Source organism: Triticum dicoccoides, chromosome 1A, assembly GCF_002162155.2.
Source record: "Triticum dicoccoides isolate Atlit2015 ecotype Zavitan chromosome 1A, WEW_v2.0, whole genome shotgun sequence".
In the NCBI taxonomy this organism is placed as follows: Eukaryota; Viridiplantae; Streptophyta; class Magnoliopsida; order Poales; family Poaceae; genus Triticum; species Triticum dicoccoides.
The window spans coordinates 20,269,770-20,277,050 of NC_041380.1; the positions used below are offsets into that span (position 1 = coordinate 20,269,770).

Sequence of the window (7,281 nt, forward strand, 5' to 3'; positions counted from 1 at the left end):
CGACACGAACCGCCCCTGGTTGCCGTCGCCGCTGGGGATCAACTGCCACCCGAACCGTCGGAGAGCCACCGCCCTCGAGCAGCCGATTAGTGTTTACTTGTGCTTTGTGGCGAGAGCTATCCATAGTTGGTTGACGCGGCGTGCGATTCTTGTTCATGTAGATGGAATTGAGCCCTTGCGAGAAGTTTTTGCTCGATGACTCGTCCGATTTGGACGACTCGAATGTTGAGACGCTGCTTGCAAACTATCGGCAGCAGACGTTGGTGATGGCCCTTGCCGTGAAGATGAGAAACGAAAGAGGCGGCGAGGATCGACCGTCGGCCCTCTGTGCATTCCTTGAAATCGCCATCTCGGGAACGAGATGTTGATGCAAGACTACTTCACGGAGAATCCAACATATCCGCCGCACCTCTTTCGGAGAAGGTACCGAATGCGCCGATCTCTCTTTGTAAAAATTGTTCAAGCTTGCGAGGCAAATTGTCGGTATTTTACTCAAAGAAGAAATGCCGCGGGCTTGAATGGATTTAGTGCATATAAAAAAATCTCGGCAGCTATACGGGTGACTGCATATGGTGTTCCGGCTGACTATGCCGATGAGTACCTTCGCATCGGTGAAGATACCACAATTGAGTCAGTGCATAGGTTTGCCAAAGTGATCATCCGTGTCTTTGGTCCTGAATATCTTCGGGCACCCAACGAGGATGACACAAAAAATTGATGGCATCTAATGAGAGGAGAGGTTGGCCTGGCATGCTAGGTAGCATTGACTGTATGCATTGGAATTGGAAAAATTGCCCGAAGGCATGACAGGGAATGTATTGTCGCAAGTCTTATGATGCAACAATTGTGCTAGAGGCCGTATCATCCGAGGATTTATAGATTTGGCATTGCTTTTTTGGTATGCCGGGTACTCTCAATGATATCAATGTGTTGCAATGGTCTCATTTGTTTGCTAGGCTTGCTAGTGGTGATACTCCTGCTTGCAACTACACTATCAATGGACATGAATACACAAAGGGGTGCTATCTTGCAGATGGTATATACCCTCCTTAGTGCACATTTTCAAGAGTATCAAAGAACCCAAAACTAGAAAACAATGTGAATTTACAAGGGTGCAAGAGGCAGCCCGAAAAGACATTGAAAGAGCATTCGGGGCTTTGAAATCTAGGTTTGCCATTGTTCATGGTCCTGCTCGTGACAAGCGGACCTTGAAAAAGATCATAACATGATCTGTTATTCTTCACAATATGATTGTCGAAGATGAGAGAGGCATGAACTTCGAGTTCTTCTACGACAATGTGGGTAGCCGTGTCAAACCAGTTAGAGACCCTAACCGCATTAGAGCTTTTCTTCAGACATACAAGGAGATTGAAAATGCAAACACCCACTTTCAGATTCAGGAGGATCTCATTGAGCACCATTGGCAAAGGGTTGGACAGTAACAAAACTTATTTTTCTATTCATTTTCATTTAATTCATGTGTGATTTGTATTGGGGACAAGTTTTATATTGCATTATTTAGTTTGTTTCGGTGATTTGAATAATTATTTGTAATGTGGATGATTGTTGTATTGTGCTGTGGTATTAATATTTTTTTTGAATAATTATTTATAATGCGGATGATTGTTGTATTTGTGGCGTGGTATTGATATTTGCAGACTGGCGGGAGCGGCGCAAGAGCAGACACTGTAAAGCTGACCCGTAAAAGAGCATATTTCGTGAATATCCTTTTATACGGGTCTGTTTTGTGGGGTCTAACTCTGCGGCCGCCTGCGCCGGTCCGCAAAGCCGTTTTTTTACGAACTACAAATGCATTTTGTGGGTCGGCGTTATACGGTGTCTGCTCTAACCACGCCCAGACGGAGCTAGCTAGCTCACAGAGGGACGCGGCAAGCCGAGCTAGCTAGCTCACGCGCCACGGCCAGCCAGAGCTATGCACACGCCACATCACAACACACGCTGCATGTCAAAAAGAAAGGGTGACCGATCCAAATCTAATTTAATCGACTGACTGGTAGTCAGTCCATTATATACCGAGCAGGAGCTCCATCTTCTCCAGATAGGAAACGGCAACTGATTATCAGCCTGGGTGCGGCTGCCGGTTCAGTCTTGTCCTTGATCGGCCAGGGCACCTGGGTATGGCTCTTCATGCACCGGCCGAAGAAAAGACTCGACGAGATGGGAATGGACTTGTTCAATGTTGTGGCGGTGGAAGACCAGCTCAGGAAAGGAACAGGACCCAAGCAGTTTCGTTACAAGAAGCTGGCAACTGCCACAGGTAATTTCGCAGACGGCAGAAAGCTCGGAGAAGGAGGTTTTGGTTCAGTATACAAAGGATTTTTCAAGGACTTGAACCTTGATGTGACGATAAAAAGAGTATCCATGAGCTCAAAACAGGGGATGAAGGAGTATATCTCGGAGCTGAGGACCATAAGCCGGCTTCGGCACCGCAATCTCGTGCAACTCATTGCATGGTGCCATGGTGGCGGCGAGCTCCTTCTGGTCTACGAGCTGTTGCCCGGTGGCAGTCTCGACACTCACCTTTACAATACAGCAGATGTGATGGCATGGCCGATCAGGTATTTATTCTTGGCGTGCAGATCTTCTGGGAAGCCTGGATACAATAATTATGGAACGCTTCGCCCTTTCTTGCTAAATATGACCTGCACGTAATTTTCTGCTTTTCGTTTTCTACATTTAGGCATGGGATTGTGCTGGGGGTCAGCTCGGCAATCCTGTACTTGCACCAAGGCTGGGAGCAATGTGTGTTGCACAGGGACATCATGCCGAGCAACATCATGCTGGACACGGGACACCTCCTTCAGCGCCAAGCTTGGCGACTTCGGGCTCGCAAGGCTCGTTGACCATAGCCATGGGTCGTACACGACGGAGCTCGCCCGCACAATGGGGTATATGGACCCGGACTGCATGGTGACTGGCAGGGCCACCGCTGAGTCGGACATATACAGCTTCGGCGTTGTCCTACTCGAGATAGCCTGTGGGCGCAGGCCTGTCGTGGCCCTCCCAAACGATACTGTGATCCACCTGGCTCAACGGGTGTCGGAGTTGTACAGCCAGGGAAGAGTCCTTGACGCCGCCGACCCACGGCTGATCGGGGAGTTCGACTTCCAGGAAATGGAGCGCGTGATCGTCGTCGGGCTCTGGTGCACTGCCCATGACCGGAGCCTTAGACCTTCCATCAGGCAGGCCATCAGCGTACTAAGGTTCGAGGCTCCGCTGCCGAGCCTCCCAGCAAGGATGCCGCCGATTGGCCCACCAGGCTCACCTCTTCTTCCATCTTTGCCTATGTCTGATTCTGATGATCGTAGCTGCAAAACTAGCAGAGCGTACCTGAGCTAGTCAGCTCCACTCAAACCTCTAACTTGTTATTAGATTCGAGGTACTTGGATCCTCCGCCGAGAGAAGAAAGAAAGATTCTATCTAGGTATTCATAAGAATTATCAGTGGCAGAGTGAGTTTAGCTAGACTGAATAAGACGATGCAATTTAAATAAATACAGGAGAATATTGTTTGTTGCAGTTGCATGCTTTGGTTTTTTTTTTGTTGCGAAAGATGCTTTGGTTTGGTTGTTGTAAAAGAGAAAAGACAGACACACTTGCTCGGACCACTTCTGATGAGAGAGTACTATTGTGAAATTCCAAATTTGTCATGAATGCCGGCAGTTCAGTCTAAAATTTCATGCATTTACTACGACAAAGTTTAGTTTAAATGCCAGACCCTAGTTTATCAAAGAAATATATAACATGTTGTCTTACACAAGGTGTTGTTTCGAACTAACTGGGACGGTTACTTGAAAAAATTACAAAAGCATAAATCCATTATTGCATTTTTTTATTTAGAAAAGGAGGCACCGTTGACGTGACCACCAGGCCGTTCATGCCACCGCCGCCGATCCAAAGGCAAATGGCGTGCTGCCGCCGCCCGAACAGGGCAGGCGGCCTTGCCCGCAGCCCGCGCCACCTCCGACATCGCTGCGCTACCGTCATCACCGTCGCCAACACTGCCACCACAACCGCCATTAGGATGTCGGCCGGCCGGCCGCCACACCGCCATAGTCTAGATCTGGGCCGTCACGAACCAGATCGGCGCCACTACAATCTTGATCAGGGTCACACCCACGAGCCAGGGCGCCCCGCATCACCCTATGACCCGTGAGAGGGAGGAGTGCCTCCCCCGCCGTCGTCGCACACACAAGCTATGCCCGGCGCCGACCACGGGTGACGACGGAGGGGAGGGAGAGGAAGGAGCGGTGACCCGGCGGCTAGGGTTGGAGCCCCTCGGTCACCCGCGCAACAAAAGATATCATCTATTATTGCGATTAACACTAGGTAATGTTCTACGAGTTCAGCACCACAAATTAAGCACATGATCCACCGTAAAAAAACCAAAGACATGATCTAAAATGATTAGAGGTTCTGACGAATCAGGTTGTCGAGCCATCGACAAGACGGAAAAAATTGCACTGTTACTTGGTGTTTGTGGTCATACCTTCCACAAAGTATGATAGCACAAGTCAGACAATGAACCAAAGTTTTAAATAGCGTGCTAATCTTCTTAGCGGCGGACCTCTTCTAAATGCTATAGCGTGCTACAACGATGCTATAACATGTTATTTAAAATATTTGCTCATGTGTTTGGACAAAAGTTCCTTAGTGCATGACCGCTTCTAAAAACTATAGGATGCTATAGCGCGCTATTTAAAACCATGCCATGAACCCAAAGCAACATTATGCAATTTGGTAAAATTGATAAATTACCCATGGCACGAAAATTGTGTGTCTAGATGCGACTAGGCAAGTATCGTCATCCATAATTTCCCATAATTCATGCCCTACATATCAAGGACCTCATCCACACGAGCAACTTTACAATACATGCAGCAGCATCATCTTTACGGTACATGATATGGCGCAGCTGCTGCCATGGCACCGGTTTCGCCCTCTCCACCCCTGGACCGAGACTGCGTGTTTGTGCTGCAATCACCGCTTCTGCACGTCTACTCTCCTTTACCCCTGTGACGTCACGAGTCACGGCCACGGCTTATCAGCTGTTTTCCTTTCCTCTACGACCGCAGTAAGAATTTCCTACTATATTTTTGCGAGTAATTTCCTACTATTTTCTAGTCGAAATAAGAATCTTTTGATTAAAAAATAAACTAGCTATACAGGGTTTAAGTTTTAGAATCTTTTAATGGCTGTTAAAAAGCATGTTGTATAGCCGCCAGATCCTTTTGATTCTCATCCAACTTATAAAAATTCCTTACATAATGGTTTTATTCCACAACAATGCCAACGTCTCCATAATATAACATTTTTAATATGAGCGAAAACTAAAAAATATCACTAAAAAATATCACATGTTGTCTCTTCTGTGATTTGCTTCTAGAATTTCAGCCATAACTCTCTTGAGCGGGTGTTCCTGGATAACAATAGTAGAGTGCGTAACATTATTAATCTTGACGAACTTGAAGTGTATGTTACTCCGCCGCTGCTGTCTGCTAATTTCTTTCACGAACGCCAACACGCTTACTAAGTTCACAACCTTGTCACCATCGCCATATACATACTCTGGAACCACATCAAAATTACATTCCCAGAACATCACCTGATTTGGCGTTTGGATGCTGGCACCAGTAAGGTATGTGGTTGGCACCATTGGCGCGTCAACCTTCAGCTTCGTTGGTAGCACCCGCTTCACGACGTCGGTGCTGAAACCGAGCACAGTGAGGAAATCCGTGTAGTCGTATGCTGAGTAGTTTCTATGTTTGGTAACTACAAGCGGCCCGTAACCGAAAACCAGAGGAGACGGCACGGATGAGGGCATGTACAATGGTCGATAAGGTAGTCTTATCTTAAATCTTGTATGTAATTTAGAGATGGCAAAAAAACATGTCTACAATGGGTCATCTCTTAACCTTATCTTCAATAACTAGTTATTCCTAAAAATATGGTGAGACATATTGTGCTAACAGATCATCTCTTGCCTTCTCTTAATTAAGAGAAGACAAGCCTTCTTTTATGATTTCTCTCTCCTCCACCTCATCATTTATCCTATGTGGCATTGCTAAGATAGAACCATTGTACATGCCCTGAAAGGGAGCTTGCGAAAGTCCTCCACATTAGCCGTAAACCCAGCCGCTTAACTGTTGGGACAACAATGACCTCTGGCCCCGAGAGAAGGTTCGTGACCACCTGCACAAAGCCCGTAGGTGGTGTGGGCGAGATTAGGACCATGTGCTTGATGAATTTTTTCCTCCATGATAGGGGAGTCGAATTGACGAAGTCGAGGGCCGCCCTGGCTCCGAAGCTATGCCCCACGAGGATGACCGGCTTGTTCTCATTCTTCTTGCTCGCATGCTGGACCAGATCCTTGACACGGGCAAAGTAGTCGGAGTACACATGAGATGGCTGGCTGGGTGAGGGTGGAGCGTGCCGTATCGCGGTACCCTTGTGCCTCCAGTTCTTCGCGGGCTTTAACAGGCAAAATACGTCATGTCCCCTGGAGACGCCGAGTTACACCGTAAGGCCAATTTTCAAATCTAAGTCCACAGAGAGCACACAGAAAAATCAATACTTACTACGTGCAGTACAAATCAGCCAAGGGATCACTTACACATCGTCCTTTGCCGTGAAACCGTAGGAAGAACCGAAGTCCGGCACGCGCGTCTCGACGCCGGGCTGGTTCCGGAAGTCGTTGAGGATGGGGTCGTACAGGAGGCTCATCTGCTCCAGCAAGCACGGCAAGTAGTCGTGGTCGAGCAGGTACCGGGTGTTGTTCTACAGCGGGAACCACCCCTTCCCCTTGAGCGGGCCGCAGCGCGGAAGCGACGGGGCGTAGGCGTCGGTCAGCCGCGCCTCGAGGTTGGGGCAGCTTATGCCCGGGAACAAAATTATCGGGTGGTATTCTTGGAGCCGGCCATGGCCGACTTTGCTGCCGGCGGCTTGATCAGTAGACAGGTAATTGCGGAGGGGAGGCGGAAGGAGCAGGAGCAGCAGATGTAGCAAACGAAGAAGCTCTGTTTTCGTAGCCATGGCTGCACCGCAATTGCGTTATCTGTCTGTAATACCAGCTATGGTCATGGTTGCACTGCAACAACCTGTCACTTGTCTTGTCAGGTGACACGTCTACTTCGTACTCCTACAGCTAGGAAACCAATCATGGTACGTCTTGTTAATCCTGTCATTAAATATCTACTGCTTCCGTCCCGTAATATAAGAACATTTTTGGCACTATCTTATTGTCAAAAAATGCTGTCATATT

At 48.0% G+C, this 7,281-nt stretch overlaps 2 pseudogenes; one reads left to right on the plus strand and one right to left on the minus strand.

The window, feature by feature from the left end:
* Positions 1-2,178: 2,178 nt before the first annotated feature.
* LOC119350196 lies at positions 2,179-3,360 on the plus strand (annotated as a pseudogene).
* A 1,883-nt stretch (positions 3,361-5,243) lies between these two features.
* LOC119359775 lies at positions 5,244-7,075 on the minus strand (annotated as a pseudogene).
* Between the last annotated feature and the right edge of the window lie 206 nt (positions 7,076-7,281).